A 22,033-nucleotide genomic window follows, 5' to 3' on the forward strand; every position below is an offset into this window, starting at 1 on the left:
GACCAGAATTCTTTTACTGCTTGTGAAGACATTGAGTTCGTACGGGTGCAAAAATGACGTTGCTTACAGATCGGTGAATGAACGCGTCTCTGGCTTTTTCCTTTCAGCAGTGGTGTACATTTTTGAAAAAAAAAAGATGACTTCCCGAGCTTTCTCACACACCACGCAATTGCGAGAAGACGTGGGAGGGGAACGACTACGCTTTTTCGCAGTCCCACGTTTTCTCTTAAAGTGAGAGAAATCGTGGGATTGCGAGAAATCGTGGGCAAACAGTTCGTGTCTAGGTCGCATAGCCTTCACATTCTTGAAGAACTCCTACGGTTTTACTATCAAAGTTGATGTTTGTACAGAATTTTGCCAGGGCAACCTATTGCTGCTGTGGTTATTCCATTTACGCTAAATAGGGTACATGCTGCACAGGGAACCTCGATTTATCATCACATCCAAATTAATATTGAAGAAAGAGAGTTCGAAACAGACATTGAAGCGACTGCTGTGTTCCGAGAAAAAGCCAGAGCTGTTAGGCTGAAGGCAATGAAGACTCTTTCAAAGAACAACTCAAGATCTAGGTCCAATTAAACGGACAGTGTGAGGCAAATTTACCGAAGTTAGAATTGCCTTCTCCAGGTAGTGATATTAGAGGATGGACGTCGTTCTGGGAACAGTTTGAAGCCGCAGTAGACCGGAGTAAGTTGCCAGACATTACTAAGTTTTCCTACTTGCGCTCTCTTCTTTAGGGTGAAGCAAAGTCGGCCATTTTTGGACTCTCGCTGAATGCTGCTGATTATAAAAGTGCTTGTGAGCTCATGAAGCAAAGCTACGGTCACCTCGAACGAATCATTTTCTCCCACATTCAAGAATTATCTCTGGAGGTGCCACAGAAACCAACGGTCGAAGAACTATGGAAAACGTACAACTGTCTTCATGCATACATTGATTGATATGGATACTTATATAGCGCCAGTCCTTTGTCGGAGTCGAAGCTCTAAGCACAAACACGGGGCCATTTGCACAACAGGCTGCCTACCTGGGTAGAGCCGACTGACTGCTGCCACTGGGCTCATCATTCGTTTCCTGTGTCATTCAGTCAGATTTCAGGCACGCACCCATACACACTCAGACAGACATGCAACATTTTATGACCGTTTTGTCTATTTACCCCGCCATGTAGGCAGCCATACTCCATAGTCTTGAACACTAGATATTTCGGGCGAGCAGTACGGTTTTATCCTCACCCCTCTCATCTTGTCGGGCCTACCCTTGGAGCTTCGCCTTGAATGGGTAAGAGACGGCGAGTCGCATGAGCGAGATTTGCCATTCCTCATGGACTTCCCGAAGAGGGAGATAGAAAGAAGGGAACGCTCGCAGACTTTCGTCAATGATGAGTCCCTGAACTCTGGCAGGTCAACACCCACCACTTTGACTCTGCATACGGCTTCAGACCGGCTGGCCTGTGGGCTGTGCGGATGGCAAGGACATTCCATGGCCCGCTGCTGCGTTCTTACACGGGCCCCAATTTGTGACCGCAAACAAAAACTCAAGAGCACAGTACAGAATCATTCCTACAAAAAATGTCAGGCAAAGTGTGCTAAGTGTAAAGGCAAGCACCATGCATTGCTGTGTGCTCCAAAAGAAACAAACAACACAGACACATCAGAACCCTGCCGTGTTAAACGCAGGTATGTCTAGTGTCAAATTCAATGTGTCAAGTGTCAATACAGTCAGTGAAGGTCAAACCCATGCGGACAATGCACGTGTCTGCCAAAGGTAAATGTGGGGTCACTCGGGCTGTCGTTTTCTTTGACACCAGTTCTGATAAATCTTATATTTCCAAAGATATGGTGGACAAAACAGAGGCGGTGTGGGTGGAGTCACAAAGTCTTACCTATGCAGCCTTTGGTACTGATCGGGAAAGCAGTGTGAAAGAAAGAAATACTTATAACGTTCAGCTGCAAGGCAATGGATATGATGTGATGTTGAAGCTGACTGAAATTCCCACTATTTGTGTTCCTGTGTATCAGCTCTCTGTTCCCAGGATGTTTGGTGCATATCTGTTATGCATATGTGGGTGTATGTGTGAATGTGTGTCTCCATGTTTTACATTTATTTGCTTATTTATCATCATTGTTGTCTTATTTATTTATTTATTTATTTATTATTATTATTACTACTACTACTACTACTTTTTTATATTATAATTATTATTTATTTATTTATTTATGTACGCTTATAATTGACTTCATCAAGTTTTTGCGCCTTATACATATTATTAGTAGTGGTAGTAGTTATTTTTTTGTATGTACTTATCTATTATTTATTCACACACCCCCACCCCCCTTTTTTTTTCTCAAGGCCTGACTAAGCGCAATGGGTTACGCTGCAGGTCAGGCATCTGCTTGGCAGATGTGGTGTAGCGTATATGGATTTTTCCGAACGCAGTGACGCCTCCTTGAGCTATTGAAACTGAAACTGAAACTGTTCCCAGGAGAGTGTTGTCCTCCTTTGGCGGTGATCTAGGATTTGTTTCAATTCCAGAAGGCCAGAAGGTGAAAGTCAACATTATTGTGGGTCTTAATGCATACAGAAGTTGATGACAAGTGAGATGAAATTTCTGTCACAGAGTTTGGTTGCTCAAAAGTCTGTGTTTGGCTGGATTCTGTAGGGATGCTTGCCGGTTGCAAGTAAAGTGCTAAACCAAGTAAGCGTCACTCATCAGCTGTTCTGCACTGAAGTTTTGGAGGCAAGTCTGAAAAAAAAGGAATTTGGAGTCTGTGGGTATTTGTGAGAAACAGCCTCCGGTGGCCAGTCCTGCGCTGGTGGAGTTCATCTTTGGTCATGTCTTGTGCAAAGGTAGCTCTTCTGAAAAGAATCACTTTGCCTCGTCTGGAGCTTCTGGGTACTGTACTCTGTGCAAGACTGCTGGTTTACGTCAGACAAGCGCTGACATTGACTGATGACGTTGGGTGTCATTCTTGGACGGATTCTGCTGTTGCTCTTGCATGGATTCAGAGAGATCCATACAAGTGAAAGGCCTTTGTTGGCAACAGAGTTGCCGAAATTCAGGATCTTGTCAGTCCGACCCAGTGGCATTTTTGTCCTGGAAAGGAAAATCGAGCGGATTTGGTCACGCATGGCGTTGCAGCTGAGGAGCTGTTGAAGTCCATGCTGTGGCTTCATGGCCCGACGTTCCTATGGTGACTTTTGTGGTGAGTTTTGTTCGGAACAGAGCAAATGAAAGGACACTCCACACATGCTGATAACCCTGGCGGAGGAAGAGGCTGAGACTCGAACGTCTGTAGTAATGTCTGCAGGAACTGTCTCACGTACAGTCATTGGCATTGAAAGGTATAGCAGTTTGAGAAAAACCATGAGAGCAATGGGCTATGTCATGCGATTTATTAATAATCAAAGAGTTTCAAGCGATCAAAGGAGGCAAGGTGATCTGTCTTACAAAGAGCTTTCTGAGGCTGAAGTTCAGTTGTTGGAGCAAGCGAAACGGAGAGTCGGTTTTCCGCAGTTCTTACATCTTCAAACTTTCCCCATTTCTGGGACAGGATGGTCTGCTCCTTATTCAGGGAAGGTTTCTTTTTGCGGGTTTGTCAAATGAAGCTCAGTATTTTATCATAGTGCCTTAAGGTCATATGGGTTTGCTGTCTGCTCGGAACATGCAAGCCTGAAGCAAGCTGGTGTGAATAGCATGTTGGTACAGCTCAGGAATCAGTATTGGATTGTGGGTGCTCGACGCATCTCCAAAAGAGTAAAGAATGTCTTGTCAGCTTTTAGACGCTTCTCCTGGTACCCTTGCCTGAGCTGAGAGTAGACAGGCTCTGTCCTTCTCTGTGACAGGGTTAGATCATGCAGGATCATTGTACTGCTGTGATTTTCCGGGAAGGAAATTCTATGTTCTCTTGTTGACTTGTGCAGTTACCAGAGCGGTACATTTGGAACTGGTGGATTCCATGGTTTGTGAAGTGACTGATGGCGTTGTGTTGTTTCTTCACACATAGAGGTAGGCCTATGTCATCTGTGTTGATGTCGGACTATGCAAATGGATTAAAGCAGCAAGAGCTCAAATGATAACCAGTCTGGGTTGGTTATCATTTGAGCTCTTGCTGCTTTAAACCATTTGCCCCAGATTGGAGACAGCCCCTCGCGCTCCATGGTGGGGATGCTGGTGGGAGAGGTTGATTGCCTCGATGAAATCGGCACTGAAAAGGTCCCTGGGTAGGAGGTCTCTATCCAGGCAAGAGCTGGAAACCTATCTGCATGAGATTGAGGCTTGTATCAGTTCCAGACCTCTGACTTTTGTGGGGGATAAGCTAGATTAAGGGACCCCCTTGACCCTTTCTCATTTAATAATAGTAATAATAATAATTCATAACTTTTGTGTGGCGCGATATCTAGTACTAATGCTGTTCAAAGCGCCTTACATCATCGAGCCAGATACAAACATAACATAAACATTACAACAGCTCAATCCAATGCGTTCACAGAATGAATAAAAAAGCATGATCCACCAAACAATAAAAATATCAAGTAAATAATGCTTAGATTAAAAAGAAATACATTCCTTAAAAACACTCATTTTTTAGACACACGCATACATGAGCGCGCACACTCACACTCGCACACACACGCACACACACACACACACACACACACACACATGCACGCGCGCCCAGACTCATTAAATATATCAACAGCACTAAAACAGGATTACGTGAGTATAAATATCTCTAGCAAAAAACACCATGTGGCGAACAGACTTTGGACTATCCATCGTGCTGAGTACAAAAATGTTTGCGGAAAAGGTGCGTTTTCAGATCTGACTCGAAGGTCTGGAGATCAGGAACATTTCTGAGGGACGATGGCAAAGAATTCAAAATTTGGGGTACTTGAGCCTTAAAAGACCTTTCCCCTGCACATTTTAAGTTAGTTCTTGGGACTTTAAGTAACAGTTCAGAATTGGATCTTAGCGTACGTTTCCAGCACAGAGGAGAGATATGGGGGAAGAGGTACATCAAAATGTCGGAAGGCAAGTGCCGCTAGTTTATAGTGAATGTGGGACTCTATAGGAAGCCAGTGTAATTGATGCAAAAGAGGTGTGACATGATCAGATTTCTTTTTTGCCAGGACACGTCGTGCAGCATTGTTCTGTACTTTCTGTAGTCTAATAAGAGAGGAAGATGGTAAACCTGCTAAGGTAGAATTGCAGTAATCTAGTCTGGACAGGACAAAAGAGGAAACCAACTGAGCCATATTTTTCTCCGTTAAGTATGGTCTGACTGAGGCTAGTCTGCGAAGATGAAAATTACATGAGCGACACAGGGATGAAATGTGGTCAGCCATGGTCATGGTCATTCCTTGTCAGGCCGATCTCCATACTCTGGCAGTTAACACAGAGGGTTTGTCTGTCAGTTCACAGGATCTTGTGGAGAGGCAAGAGTTGAGACATCAGCTGTTTAATCAGTTTTGGTTCTGTTGTGTGAATGAGTACATCCGCAATCTCCATTCTTGTAAGGATGGACCAGTCAAAAGCAGTGTCACAGTGGGATCTGTGGTTCTGGTTAGAGGTGAGGAAAAGAGTAGACTGGGGATGGTGCAGGCAGTACATACAGGAAGGAATGGTTTGGTAAAGGCAGTTGATGTGAAAACTGCGAAGGGTGTTCTCATCATCCCAGTGCAGAAAAATCATAATCTTGAGTTAACTGAGCCCATGATTGAACCCTCACTAACCCCTTCTCCAATATCAGAAAAAGAAAGTCCAAAGAAGTTCTTAGATGATACTAAGTTTGGCACAGCCAGGGCAGATTCACTCACAAACACCACAGACACTGACACAAACACACACAGTAGTGATGCTGGTGAAAGCTCAACCAGGCGAAAAGACATCGTTCGGAGCAATTAGTATGTATCGCACCATGGACATTCAGTGAAAGGCCTGTGAAATTAGACTTGTGAACATGAGCAATCAATTGCAATTTAAGTGTTTTTGTGTTCAGAGACTGTGAAAGTGTGCTATAGTATTAATATACAGATACTCAAACTAAAAGTAGAAAGAAAGACATTCACAACTTCACGCAAAATATGCACAAAAAGAATAGATGTGAACCTTCTGGGTAATTTCAATCAGGCTTTACGAGACATACTTGATTGCCATGCACCTATGCGTACTAGATACGTAACTGACCGTCCCTCAGCCCCTTGGATAACAGGAGATATCGAAGCTGCCAAACGGAAGGTGAGGCAGTCAGAAAGAAGGTGGCGATCCACTCACCTCACTGTTCACTTCCAAATGTTCACCAAGCAACGCTTCCTTCTTAAATCACTCCAAGACAATGCCAAAAGTGAGCATTTTTGTGTTCGCTTTTCTGAATGTAAATCCACAAATATTCTCTTTCAAGTCACTGATCAACTTTTTGGTACTTGTAAACATCCTGTTCTCCCTTCAACAATCTCTCCTTCTGATCTTCTTGATAAATTCTGCGAATTCTTTGATCAGAAAATTGTTGCCATTCGCAACTCCTTATGTTCACTCCGATACTTTCAGTGGCATCCCATCGACTGCATATGAATGTTTCTCTGAGAACACAATCTATATTTTACTTATTCAGATCCCCATCAGACGTTATAGTCAGGATCCTCTGCCTGCAGATCTGTTTAAACTGTACTCAAATGGGCTTCTTTCAGTTGTCACAAAGATTGTCTCTCTGTCAACAGGCTCCTTTCCTGAAGATTTCAAACACGCCCTAGCTACACCTTTACTCAAGAAACCTCGTCTTGACAAAGAAAACATGAAAAACTACAGACCTATTTCAAATTTACCGTTTCTATCAAAATTACTCTAAAGAGTAGTTTTACGTCAACTCCTTGATCGTTTGTCCTCCATTGACCTTCTTGAGGTGTTCCAATCTCTTTTAGACAGAACCACAGTACCGAGACAGCCCTCTTACACATGTTTAACACATAATTGTCCTGTGCAGACAAGAAAGAAGTCTCAATTCTGTGTCTGCTCGATCTCTCGGCAGCTTTCTACACGGTAGATCACGATATTTTTCTCGACCGTCTTCATCACACTTTTGGAATCTCTGGTACAGCCTTCACTTGGTTCAAATCTTATCCTTGCAATCGCACTCACAGAGTGTTCATCTCAAGTTCTCATTCTGAATGCAGACCTCTTCCTGTTCGATACGGTGTTCCCCAAGGATTTGTTCTTGGTCCAGTGCTATTTAGTCTGTACACTCAGCTCCTGTCCGACATCATCATTGAACATCGATGTGATTTTCACAAGTTTGCAGATGACACTCAACTCTCTAAAGCTTCTTCCCCAAGTTCTTTTGCTACCCTTCGCAAAAAAATAGAAATGTGCATTGTTGCAGTGAAGGAATGGATGCTGACCAACAAGCTCAGACTCAATAATGTCAAGACAGAAGCCATGCTGGTAGGCTCTAGGTCTGTGCTTAGTCATGTCTCGGACCATTCCTTGGCTGTCTGCAATGCTTTTGTCAACTTTCGAACTTCTGTCAGAACCCTGGGTGCATACTTTGATTCAGCTCTGTCCATGCATGACCATGTCAGTAATTTATGCAAAACTGCAAACTTCCAACCGAGAAAAATCCGTACTATTTGACCATATCTGACTGTTGAAGCAACCTGTCAATTTGTCTGTTCCTTGATTCTCAGTCTCATTGAATACTGCAGTTCACTACTCGCTGGTTTGCCCTCTGATATGTTATCACGCCTTCAGATGATCTTGAACAAATGCTACCAGAGTCGTTCTTAAAAAGTCAACAAAAACAACAAAAAAAGATCATGTTACTCCTCTTTTCGTTGGTTGCCCATCCAGTACTGAATTCAGTACAAAATTGGCATATTGGCTTATCGCCACTTCGAAGGTTCCCTCCCATCTTACTTATCTTCTGTACTTCATATTTACACTCCATCCCGTTCTCTGAGGTCTTCTGGAGAAAAGCTCCTTCGAGTCCACAAAATCTCTTCAAAGACATTTGGTTAAAGGGCTTTTCAGCATCAAGCACCTTCTGTTTGGAATTATCTTCCCCTCGATCTCTGGCACTCACCAACTCTGTACTCTTTCAAAAATAAACTGAAAACCCACTTGTTCAAAATGGCCTTTGGATGTGACGAAATATAGTCGGTCTCCTCCCACCCTCTGCACTCCCATTGTGTCCCCACGCCATTGTACTATTCCTGTGGTGTGTGCGCTTGTGGTTTGGTCCTTGAGCGCGTGCGCGCGCGCATGCGTGCGTGCGCGCGCGCGCGCGCGTGTGTGTGCTCTTGCGTGCATGCGTACGTGCGTGCGTGTGTGTGTGTGTGTGTGTGTGTGTGTGTGTGTGTGTGTGTGTGTGTGTGTGTGTTGTGCCTTTTTCCTGCGATTATTTATATATCTGCATTTTGTTATATTGGTGATCTTGTTTTCCACTTCTATGTCTTCATGTGCTCTTGTGTTGTACAAGGCATTAATATATATGTACTGTTTCATGCGAGGCGCTTTGAGCCTATCTTTGGGGAGTTTGCGCCATATAAGTACAATTTATTATCATTATTATTATTAACATTACTATTCTTTATTTCTGGCTACAAAGGCATCATTTGAAGAAATTCAGTTCATAATTAAAGGTTTGTGCTATGTTATGACATTGAATTGGTTTCATTTAGTCCCTATCACAGAATACCTATTATCTTTCAATGAGGCTAATACGACAGATTTACAGTATTCATCCATTTGATGATTAATTAATTTGCATGTTTTTCATTAGGATTCTTAGTAGTTAGATATATGGATATAGTAGTTAGATACATGGGTGAGAGACCCCAACGTGGGGAGAATGTTCTAGATGGCCGATATTGGCCTACGTATTTGGTTGTTTTCGTTTAAAAGATGTTTTTGTTTGTTTGGGGTTTTTTTTCGGGTCAGAAGGGTTGTGTGTTGCCTGGATGGAAATGACATCACACTTTTGTCCGTTGAAAATGATATCAGTAAAAAGAAAATGAACTGTCAACTTAACCTGATTCGTGTGCTTTTTATTTGGTTGAATGTCGCACAGAGAGAGAGAGAGAGAGAGAGTTTGTACACTGTTTATACCATGTTTCAGCTGATTCCAAACAAGACCCCTCGTCTGTCAGTTGTACCTGCTGGAGCAGAGGATAAGAACAGATTTGCCAACATCCTGCCCAGTGAGCAAGAACCCCCCCCCCCCCCCAGCCCCCACCCACCCCCAACAGACCTCCAACGGGACGCGAAATAGAAGCTGCTTTTGACGTCATAAAAAGTGGGAAGGCAGAGGGAATGGATGACATCTGTTCGGCCTACACTTACTGTTATACTGTGAACTGTTTGATGAACCCAGTTATACTGTAAACTGCTTTATGAACTTTTCGATACAAGAATTGTGCCAGATGTCTGGATGACGGGTCTCATAAAGGTGAAAGGAGACACATATGACTGATAATTACAGAGGTACTCTTGTTCTGTATTGGGAAGCTATAGACTTCTGTACTGAATGATACAATGTAAACTTTCTCGAAACAAATGAAATAACTGTGGAAAATCAAACCAGTTTCAGGAAGCATCACTTTACAAATGATAATTCTTTATTTTGAAATTTCTTTCGCAGTCAGAACAAAAGATTGATTTGTGCTTCCGTTGATGAGAGGAAAAAAGCTTTCGACTCCATCGGGCATAGTGTTTGTACTTAAACTTCCCAAGAAAAACGTGAATGGAAAAGTATGTGCTCGAGTGATATGTTTGTTCGGCCATGTCATATTCTCTCTCAGGTATTATCCTCAATATTTTTGAATGACCTGGAACAGTGTCTTGCACATAAAAATTGTAAGCCCTTGGATATTCAGCTTGTACATGACGAAGACATGTTAAATAGTTGCGTTATATATATTATATTATATGCAGATAGTACAGTTATTTTTTCAGCCATGAATAGAATTGCAGAAAGCTGTTAGCAGTTTGCATGCGTATTGTTGTAAATGGAAACGTGCAGTAAACCCGACGAAAACAAAAAAATATGACATTTCCTCAAAGCAGATCAAAACATATTTTCAAATATGGAGGAGAAGCTCCTAGAATTGTTAATAGTTTTAAGTATTTGTGAATTTATTTTGCTAAAACGGTAGCTTTGAAAAGAAGCAAGAAAACTGCCTGTGGTAAAGCCATCAAAGACATGTATGGCTTAAATCGAATATCAAGGAAAAAAAGATTTACTATTGATGTAACATTAAATTTATTTGATAAAATTATTTTTACTGTGTGGATGTGGAATTTTGGGGTACGAAAACTCTACTCCACTTGATACATTTCAACTGAACTTTTGAAAGTACAAGTTAAAGCCTAATGCTTTGAATTGCTTAGTTTATAACGAAATAGGAATATTTCAACAATTTTAGTTTGTTCGAATGGTTCAGTTTTGAATGCCGTCCCCAATCAGAAAATTGTCATTCTTGGTTTAACAAACCTTGACAAGTTTACGTGATCCGATCAGTTTGGCTTAAATAGATTCAAGAAATTCGTGCACGCGGTGGATTTTACTCTGTGAGAGGGAATTTTCTTCAATTATTAACACGACATATAACCTTATTCGAGGTGACTTAGTAAATTAATTTGTTATCAGATCAGCTGGAAGAACTAACTCTTTGCCTCTAACAGATGCATAGTTGTTGCTTTTTGGTGCTGGTTTTTAGATCAAAGCTGAGTTTACAACATAGAAATATATGTCTTGTTTACCTGATGTTCACGCACTTCCAAAAGTCCTTTGCAATCTGCCGATTGAAATTATACGTCATCATGAGATATACCCCATCACGTGATGAAAGAGTATGCCGTAAATGTGTTTCGTCAGTGATCAGAGATTTGTAAAGATGGCAAATATCTGTCGGAAAGTTTATCACTTAAACGTTGAAATAATAAGCCCGGCTTCATAACTATTCTACTTTCGGAGAATGTAGCCTTATAAGAGGTGGTTTTTATCATTCATTTAGTCGCGATATTCACTGCCAATTTTATAGATTATTTTGATATGCGTGAACATGTATGTGCAATTTGAGAACTTTTCGTTGTATTCGATACATGAGTGATGTTAACACAGTTGAATTATTATTTGCTTTTCATGTTCATTGTGTTCTTTTGTATATGTTTATATTCCTCCATGCACCAAAAGGGTGAAAGGAAAGCTTGACCCTTGAACCTTGCACTTTGGAATCAACATGTCTTTAAACACATTTAGTGTAGGTGACAGGGATTCTGGTCCGTTAATTACAAACGAACTCAAAAGGACATAAGGCCCACACCTGTGTTTGAGACATAGATACTGACTGGACGTAGGCCTGTTCATCGTATTCAGAACAAAGGATCACGTATATAAAAGAAATATGCTGCATGTGAAAAACGTTAGAGGTAAAAATTAGAAAAGAAAACGATGATAATAGAGGTAGATAGAACTGACTTGGAAGATAGTAAAACAGAGTTAATTTCATTATATGAAAAGAAGATGGAGGGGTCTTGTTCCGTTCACGAACAGGGTAGTTTTACAGAAGGGGAAAAGATTGCAAACTATTTTTGCTCTTAGAAAAAAGAAATTACGTCAGTAAGCAGATTATGAAAATTGTCAAAAAGGTACAATAGTTACAGACGAAGAAGAGAAAGAAAGTAAACAGTTTTTACAAGACGCTGTAATCAGAAAAAAGTGAAGGATATTGATGTTAGAGATTCAGTTGATCAGTTACCAGCCTTGTCTGAACAGTAGGTTATTCATCACTAGAAGAAGCAAACTGGGCATTTAGAAAACACAAGAAATAAGAAAAGTCCTGGAAGTGACGGTTTTACATGGGAATTCTTTGCATTCTTTTGGCGTAACCATGGAGTTTTTGTAATTAGATCGCCGGATAAAAGATTTCAGAAGAAAGAATTGTCGTTTACTCAGAAAGAAGGGATGATTATTTGTATTCCTAAGGGAGGCAAACCGCGTGAATTTGTGAAATATTGAAGACCAATTTCCCTGTTAAACAATGTCTATAATATAGGCTCACCATGCATTGCTAACAGACTCCGGGTATGTTACCATCATTCATTGATGAGGATCAGACATGATTGATCAGAAACAGGTTCATAGTGGACAACATATATTTAATATACAACTTAATAGATCATCCGGAAACTTAAAAACAAAACAAAAAACATGGCTTGTTGATTCCTTTAGATTTCGAAAAAGGCATTTGATTCACTTAGTTGGTCATTCATGCTGAAATTGCTTAAGGCTTTGAATTTGTCCCTTATATATATATATATATGTGTGTGTGTGTGTGTGTGTGTGTGTGTGTGTGTGTGTGTGTGTGTGTAGTAGGCCTCCTTCGGTCATGGCTGACCATGGATAAAGTATATCCTACGTAATGTCTAATTGGGCTGTCTGCTTGGACCAAGCAGCGTCACCAGTGACTGTACAGACCGATGTGAGAGAGACAGTCTCTGTCGCAGCGGTCACATGTTTAAGGCGATGCTGGTCTGTCGGCTGCCGTCCCTTTTCTACGAGCTCGCTTTTCTGCTGCAGCAGCTGACAGTTCATCCTCACCAATCCGTAGCTGATTCTTGATATATATATATATATATATATATATATATATATATATATATATATATATATATATATATATATATATATGTGTGTGTGTGTGTGTGTGTGTGTAAGTGAATCAAGACCTTGCATAACAATATCAAGGCTACAGTTACTGTAAACAGAAATACCATGGGAATGTAGACAGAGAGATCCAGTTTCACTTAGCTCGTGTTGAAATATTAGCCTTTGTGATTAATCAGAATAAAATGATAAAAACAAGTATAAATATTGGAGGGTCAGAGAACAAAATCTCCCAGTCAGTGCAATACAATCCAAGAAGGTAACAGAGAATCCTCTGAAAAAGCAGCAAGAATTGTTGGAGTTACTGGAATTGTTTTTGATTTAAAATTAAATGCAGAAAAAGGCAATGCATTTTGATTTGAATGTAGAAAGAAAGTAAGATAATTTATGTATCCCACTTGCGCATGGAATGGAACCACAAACGATTTAGAATGTTGTGTATTTTGTTCACAGTTAATTTAGAGGAATGTGTTAGAATTCAATTTTGAGAAAAAACAATAAAGAAATATAAATGCCATGTGGTTAAAGAGGCAGCTGACGCCCATATGACGTGTTCCGATTCTAAAGTAATTGATTTTGTCAAAACCGTTTTCTTGTGGATGCTGCTGCCTAAGCCTCCTGAAGAACACGTGAATGTCATACAGTAATGAATTTTTCAGTTCGTTTGGAATAAAAAAAATGATCGAATAAGCAGAAAAAATATCATATAAAAATCAAGGTGGCACATGTATTCCTTATGTTCGTAAGTGTGTGAATGCAATAAAAATACATGGATTAAAGAACTACACGTGAAAGTGCTTAAATGGACTGATAAGTGTTAAAAGTAAGTCTTCATTTGGAGAAAGTTGGTACAAGTATGTTTGTTGTTGTTGTTGCTGTTGTTGTTTAAAAAAAAAAAAAATTATACTAGAAATGAAAATAAGTTTTGTTCTGATGTGCTCAAGCCATACGAGAAACTAGGGAAGCAGATTCCGGCTCTGAACCTCTGTTTTGCAACCTAAATACATGTATTTTAATCGCTAAAAATCCACCATTTTTAGAGTATTTACTGCGAAAGGTGTATATCACAATTTGTCATTTGTTGGATGAAAACGAGTGCTTTTTAAGGTGTTTTTTGAAAAGATGTGACATTCACGTAAACTTAACGCTGTTAGAAAGTATATCCACAGGGGCGGAATACAGGTGAATAACGGTAATTGTAGCATACATGAGACAGATAAAACATTTATAATATTGTGTTCGATCCCAAGAGGTGCAAGAAAGTTTTATGATTACCTAATCAGAAATATATTTGGCCAAATCATTGCCAAAATTGGGATAGAAGACTTGCAAGAAATTAACAATGGAGTGTTGTTCTTAGAAACATTCACAAGATTAAAAGAGGTTAAACTCGTGTGCCTTTCCATTTGGATAGTTCATATGATTTTAAAGACAAGTGCAATGTTAATGAAAAGCAAGATGGATCCGATAGGTGTTGTTTTTGTAAGGTACAAAAAGAAAACATTCAACTCATATTTTTGAATTGCCATTTGTTCAGTCTTTTGGATTGATTTTCAGAATGCTCTCACTCAAAAGTGGATGTTGGCTTGTGCATTCCACTTCAGTGAACATCTTGTTTTATTTGGCTGTGATGGGAATATTAAAACTGATGATATCATTGATATGATTATTAGACTGCAAAATATATATTTTGCAGAACATACGTAAAACGGTAAAAAGCATTGCAAGTAGCACTTTGAAACAAAAATATGAAATAGAAATTAAGTATATTGCCAGTTTCCATATGTAACATGACAAATTTGTTCAGTCCTGACACACCAATATTTATCTAGAAAGCGTTGTCGTTCTCATACCAGCATTTATTGTTACACTGATGCAGCTGTTTTCCGAATATTATACCTAATGCTGATGTGCTATGACACACATAGTGTATTTTCTCTGTTGTAACTTTTTATTTATATATATATCTCTCTCTCCACTACCAACTAAAAAATAAATGAAATGATGTGTGTTGAGAAGTTAGAAACCGTGTTATGATGGTTGTACACATTTTGTGAATGTAAAATGTTGAAGAAAAAGGACCACGTATATACCCCACTTGGTGTATCAATGCTGAGGATGTGAGCACACCCCATACTGTTTTAATGACAGATGAACTGACAGTTCCAGGTTCAAGGGTTCGTTTGGACAGCCGTGGTGGGGATGATGTATCTTCCTTCATCAACGCCAGTTATGTGTCTGTGAGTCATGTTTTCTTTCTTGACTTGCGTAAGCGTTTATTTCTTCCGAACAATAAATGATAGAAAATCAAGACAGAAAGCAAGTAAATGAATGATTATGTTGTAAAACTTTGCATTTTAAACAGGAAACATCGATACAATCAGCAGGTATACTGCATGGACAGTCCATCAGATCACAGACAACACGATAAAGAGATTTGACTCAGCTACATGTGTAATATTCTGTTTTAGATCATATGCTGATGGGTAACAGAAGTGACAACAATGGGATAAAACAACAAAGTCTGACCTTCATTGTCGGTCACCGTGCTCACGGACCCCATTCTTGTTTAACTCATTGATACAGATATGAAAACCTATGATGGCAGACACAGTCGTTTTATTATCACAATAATGAACAAGAATATTAAGTACGGTGGTTCTTAAAAGATCAAACGGTAATAGAATCACTGACAGCAGAAGCAATAATAATTAGATATGGTGGTGGTGTGTCCATCGAGATCGATGATGACCATCGTTGTCATCCAGATGGGGGATGGGGGATGGGGGGAGGGTGGTGGTGGGGTGGGGGGAAGGATGCTCATGAATCTATCTGTGAGTACGCAGATGGCTGAATAGTCCAATCTGCGCACGAAATGTCCGCTGACAGTTGGGGCAGACAAAGACAGGCATATCATTGTCAGGAAGCTTGTTTGCCCGTGACTTTCTGGCCTGCCTCTTCTGAACAGCTGCAGCAGTCTTGTTGGCCTCGCACAACCTGGCGCCTTTGTGCACAGCAGCGCGCCATTTGTCACGGTCCACTGCAGATTCCTCCCAGGAGTCAGGGTTGATATCAAACGCTTTCAGAGAGACTTTCAGAGTATCTCTGAAGCGCTTCTTCTGACCTCCGTGTGATCTCTTCCCTTGTTGCAGCTCGCCATAGAAGAGCCTTTTGGGCAGCCGATGGTCTGGCATGCGCGCCACGTGTCCAGCCCAGCGAAGCTGGGACTGCATCAGGATGGTGAAGATGCTGGGAAGGGTGGCTTTTGCGAGCATCTCTGTGTCAGGGGTCTTGTCTTGCCACTTGATGTTCAGCAGCTTCCTGAGGCATGTAGTGTGGAAGTGGTTCAGCTTCTTGGCATGTCGTTGGTACACTGTCCAAGTTTCGCAGGCGTACAGTAGTGTGGGGAGAACTACTGCTCTGTAGACCGTTAGCTTGGTCTCAAGACTAATGCCTCTTCTGTTCCAGACATTTGCATTGAGTCTACCAAAAGCTGCGCTTGCTCTTGCAATCCTGACGTTCACTTCATCGTCGATTGTCACATTTCGTGACAGTGTGCTGCCAAGGTATGTGAACCGCTCCACCGCACTGAGTCTCTTACCGTTGACTGTGATGTTGGGCTCAACGTAGGGTTTCCCTGGGGCTGGCTGATGGAGAACTTCAGTTTTCCTCGTGCTGATGGTAAGGCCGAAGTTCCTGCTGGCAGTGGCAAACTTGTCGACGCTGAGTTGCATGTCAGCTTCAGATCCAGCGTTGAGGGCACAATCATCAGCAAACAAAAAGTCTCTGATGATGTCTGTCATGACCTTCGTTTTTGCTTGAAGCCTTCTGAGGTTAAACAGCTTGCCATCTGTTCGGTACTTTAGGCCGATTCCAACATCGCCATCTCTGAAGGCATCAGTAAGCATTGCAGAGAACATGAGGCTGAACAGTGTTGGAGCCAGGACGCAGCCTTGCTTGACACCATTTGTGACAGCAAAAGGAGCAGATGTTTCACCATTGTCCTGGACTCGAGCCTGCATGCCTTCATGGAATTGGCTGACCAAGGAAATAAATTTCCGAGGGCATCCGTACTTGGCCATGATCTTCCACAGTCCCTCTCTACTCACGGTGTCGAAGGCCTTAGTGAGGTCGATATAGGTGGAGAACAGATCAGCATTTTGCTCCTGACATTTCTCTTGCAGCTGCCTTGCAGCAAACACCATGTCAGTGGTTCCGCGCTCTTTCCGGAATCCACATTGGCTCTCAGGCAAATGACCTTGGTCAAGGTGTGCTGTGAGGTGGTTAAGTAGGATCCTGGCAAGTATCTTGCCTGCGATGGAGAGCAAGGAAATGCCCCGATGGTTATCACAGGCTTGCCGGTTCCCCTTTCGCTTGTACAAGTGAATGATAGATGCATCTTTGAAATCCTGGGGGATCGTCTCTTCTTTCCACATGAGTGAGTACAGCTGATGAAGCTTCTCAGTCAGCACAGTGCCTCCATCCTTGTAGACCTCTGCTGGTATGGAGTCTGAGCCAGGTGCTTTGCCACTGGATAGCAGACGGATTGCTTTCTGGGTCTCAAGAAGTGTTGGCGGATCGTCCAGTGCTTCGTTGGTGGGGACTTGTGGGAGACGGTCTATGGCTTCATCATTTATGGAGGAAGGGCGATTTAAGACACTGTTGAAGTGCTCAGCCCATCGTTCGAGAATGTTCTCCTTCTCGGTGATCAAGGTATTCCCATCTGCACTGAGGAGGGGGGATGATCCTGAGGATGTGGGGCCGTAGACTTCTTTTAAGGCATCATAGAACCTCTTCATATCGTGCCTGTCAGCATATCCCTGGATCTCATCAGCTTTGTCACTCAGCCACTTATCCTGCATCTGGTGTAACTTTTGCTGAACAGTCCTGCGGATGTCATTGTATGCATCCTTTTTTGATGTGGACTTTGGGTTGCTCAGGTGGGCTTGATGCAGACGGCGTTTCTCATCCAGAAGCTGCTTGATTTCATCACAGTTTTCATCAAAGCAGTCTTTGTGCTTTCTGGTCATGGGTCCCAGGGTCTCTGAAGCTGTACTATAGATCAGCTCACGCAGGGTCCTCCAGTCAGACTCCACATTCTGGTTGTCCAGAGAGGCGGATTCCAGACGATCTTCCAGCAGCTCCACAAAGGACTGTTTGATGGTGATGCTTTTCAGCTTAGCGATGTTGAGCCGTTTTGGAGCCTTCTGGCCTTGGGGGCGTCTCTTGGGTTGGATTCGAATATTCAGCTTCGAGACTACAAGGCGATGGTCTGTCCAACACTCGGCGCCGCACATGGTCTTTGTTACACGTACATCTTGCCTATCCCTTTTCCTGACGATGACATAATCGATGAGATGCCAATGCTTTGAGCGAGGGTGCATCCATGACGTCCTGTTACGGGTAGGGAGGCAGAAAACTGTGTTGGTTATCAGCAGTTCGTGCTCTGCACAGGTCTGAAGCAAAAGCAATCCATTTGGGTTGCAGTGGCCCACACCGTGCTTTCCAATCACTCCATCCCAGGAGATGTAGTCAGAGCCAACTCTAGCATTGAAGTCCCCAAGAATGATGAGCTTGTCTGCTTTAGGGATGGCAGCAATGACAGAGTGAAGGTCCTCGTAGAACTTCGCCTTCACTTCATCCGGGTTGGTCATGGTTGGGGCGTAGGCACTGACAATGGTGAGGTGCTTCTGGCCAGATGCCAGTGGGAGTTTCATGGTCATAAGCCTATCGTTGACTCCCTTTGGGATTCCAGCTAGCTTGCTGACAAGTGCTGTTTTTACTGCAAAACCAACGCCAGCCTCACGTCGCTCTTCGCTTCCTCGTCCACTCCAGAAGAAGGTGTAACCAGATCCCCGTTCACAGAGCTCGCCTTCGCCTGCAAGCCGAGTCTCACTCAAGGCTGCGATGTCGATGTTGTATCTGGCGAGTTCGGATGCAACTAGTGCTGTTCTCCTTTGGGGTCTGTCCGCGTTATCTCTGTCCAGGAGAGTCCTTATGTTCCAAGCACCAATGGTGAGAGGAACGATCCTTGTTTTTTTCTTTTCTTTCTCTTTGTTTCGACCGCTGATGTAGGGTCCCCGCCAGCCGCGGTATGCTGGCCAGGGTGATATGGAGCAGGCAATTCTTAGGGCACCTTTTCTAGCCCCTTCCTCATGCCAGGGAGGTGAGCAGTGCATTCCTAAAGAGGGCTGCTCAGACGCTCAGACGGCTGCCGAGCTCCATCGCTGCTCCTGTCGACGAAGAACGACCCTATGGCCTGAGCCGCCTGCGTGCAGGTCTGCGGCTGCGACTGCCAGTGTACCCACACCTGTCGTTTCGTCGCTCGCCTGTCGCCACAGGACTTGGGGGTGATGAAATGATGAAGGATGAAAGGTCATTTTGGATGACTGATGACTTGCGCGATGAGTTTGTTTAAAGTGAAGAGGAGTTGCGCAACGTCATCCTCACTCTCTCGTCCGGGTCCACCAATTTCCAGTGGCAAGACTAAGTCGAGACGACTGGAGGATGAGCACGGATGCAGTGGATGACCAAGATATCCTTTCGGTGTCTCATCTTGCTCTCTGCACTCCACAGTGCGTTGCTGTAACCGCCTTCCTCTCCGTTGAACCGATAGGTTTCTTCCGCAGATTCTGCCGGATCCAGACTTCGCATACATGGGTAGACACACCCCGGGGGCCAACTGCGTGTGGCATGCACACAGCACAGTGGAGCTAGATGGCCATCGGTGGCTCTCCTGAGCCGACGCCCTTTTAATTAGATATAATAACGGTAGCAAACCACCGCCTGCTCCTCACATGGAGAAGCAGAGGTAATAGAATCACTGACAGCAGAAGCAATAATAATTAGATATAATAACGGTAGCAAACCACCGCCTGCTCCTCACATGGAGAAGCAGAGTAGCTGTTGGCATTCGGTTACAGAATACAAAAAAGAAGTATAGGCTTAGTTGTTTTTATGTTCGCGTGTATTTCACAGAACCTGAGTCTTAGTAATAACCATACGCTTCTGTTGTTCGTGTATGTTTGTATACATACATCTGTGTGTGTGTGTGTGTGTGTGTGTGTGTGTGTGTGTGTGTGTGTGTGTGATACTTATCAATACAGTCTTGTTATCTTGAAATACTTTTCCTGTGATCACCGAAATTGGTTTGAAAGTAGACAGAATCAGTTCATTCCACAGATTTTAGTTTTTAATGACAGTGCACTTTTTGGAAAATCAAGGCAACAAGACCTGTAAAGAAACAAAATACATGTTTCCATTTTATTTTCTAACAAAACTTATGACATTAACCATACACATTGACACAATAATAGACTGCAGTCATTTTGTCATTGGCTCTGTATAATTAGCCTGTATTTCGGTTGTCCGCGTGCCTGCGTGTGTGTGTGGGGGGGGGGGGGGGGGGGGGGGAGGGGGGGGGGGGGGGTAAACTTCTACAAATTCATTTTCTCTAAACACACTTTGTCTGTCGATGCCAAATTTGGTTTAAAATGAATATTAAAGAAAATTAAAACAGAAAACCACAGTTCATTCCATACATTATACTGACAGTGTAATTCTAGGAAGAATTGTAATTTCTCTCTCCGTCTTTCTCTCATACACATCTAATTTAGTAAATGCATACCAATTTGAATCTATTTTGTGATCAAAACATGTGTACACAAACTACATAATATTACAAACTGTATTACAGTAATGTCACTATACTGGAACAAATCCCACTTCTCTCCCACCCCACACTAGCACGTACTAAACCAAAGTATCTGCACGATACTGAACATTTTCAAGGCAATTAATATTACTGCCAATGGTTCAAACCCCTGGACTGGATCAATCAAGCCAAGGTCTGTTTCCCAGCAGTCTAAAATCATTTATGTAGACTGCTATCAGTCATACTATACCATTGTCACAGAGCCTAAAACACACACACACACACATCATCACAACAAACAACATTCATTTATCATATATCTATTATCCTAATGAATAAAGAATTTTCTCTTGTTATCTCTATCTCTCTCTCTGCCGTACACATCTAATTTAGTAAATACATTCCACATTTGAATCTATTTTGTGCTCAAAACATGTGCACACAAACAACATAATTATTATAACAAATTGTATTACTGTATTGTCACTATAGACTCCCTGTTTGTGTGTGTGTGTGTGTGTGTGTGAGCGACTTTGAAGAAATTCGATATCAAAGTTCAAATTCACAAGACTTGTCATAGTATTCAGATCTATATTAAATTGTATGATATGAATAATATTGATTCAACCCACACATGTTCTGATCTTGATTATAAAGATGATATCAAGTTGACAGGATCTGTTGTTCTGGGTGGCTGTGTTTCAAAGGCGTGTGACACTGTTGTCTAGCCTGGTGTACAGGGGGTAGTCTGCCGCTGATGCAGAAGCTGAGCCAGCGGGGAGTTGTCAGACTGGTCAGTTTTGAGGGTGGATGGCTGACTGACTTCATCAGTGGTTGCTGTCAATGTTGTTCTTTTTCTTCTTCTTCATCTTTCCCTTCTCTACCGCCTTCATGTGTTGTCGAACACAGTGTGTAACAAGCATCGTCTGCTACAAGCATGTCTTACATCAGTCTCGGGTTAATGACGCCCAATTTTACCATCTAATTTTATAGTTTTAAAGTTGATATGAAAACTGAGTATTTTTTAAACTAATAACATGTAGAATCAAGTACGAGTACTTCTAAACGTCATATGAAGTGAAAGGGACTTAATTTTGAGAAAAGTGAAGACTGGATATTTTCACGTTTCATCAAGGGTATTAACTCTCGTGGTTTATTGTTTTTAACTGACAAAGAATAGTGGTGATTCCAATTGATTTTGTTGATATTTTTATGGCAGTTTGGGGCATAATCCAGTAAGTGATCAGGCGTTCACAAATCTTTCTCTGAATAAACATTTAACGGTCTCCTTCTTCAACGTTCCATCACATGTTATCATGTATTGTCGATTGAATATTGGATTGAACAGGCAGGTCAACTACTTGAAACAAAATGTCGCCCTTCGCAGTGCAAGGAATATGAGCACGCGCTTTGAATATGTATAAATATGTGTACGCAATTTATTGATTTTTGCCCATGACCTTCAGGGCTCAGTCAATAGATCTATAAAGTCCACTCAAAGTATTGATTTTAGTATTTTCCAAAAAGACCACTTGGGCGAATGACCACTTGGGCGAATGAACATAGTGAAAGCCCTGTACACTGAGAGTAAAACACACAAGCTTTTTATGTACTGAGTATAATTTCAAAATGTAATGTTTAAGATGAGAAAGATCAGTTTAAAGCAAATTAACCCCCCTAGCATTAATTCCCTTTTTTACTATCTGCAGCAAAGACA

General features: G+C 41.9%; 1 protein-coding gene across 1 annotated transcript in view; it reads left to right on the forward strand.

Moving 5' to 3' along the window:
* Positions 1-22,033, forward strand: part of LOC143282034 (tyrosine-protein phosphatase non-receptor type 2-like) — a 93,908-nt gene that overhangs the window by 12,152 nt on the left and 59,723 nt on the right. Inside the window, exons 2-3 of the mRNA XM_076587458.1 lie at positions 9,114-9,195; positions 14,826-14,902. The gene's annotated coding sequence lies outside the window, so the exon portion shown is untranslated. The remainder of the gene's footprint in view (positions 1-9,113; positions 9,196-14,825; positions 14,903-22,033) is intronic.

Source organism: Babylonia areolata, chromosome 5 (assembly GCF_041734735.1).
Source record: "Babylonia areolata isolate BAREFJ2019XMU chromosome 5, ASM4173473v1, whole genome shotgun sequence".
NCBI classification, from domain to species: Eukaryota; Metazoa; Mollusca; class Gastropoda; order Neogastropoda; family Buccinidae; genus Babylonia; species Babylonia areolata.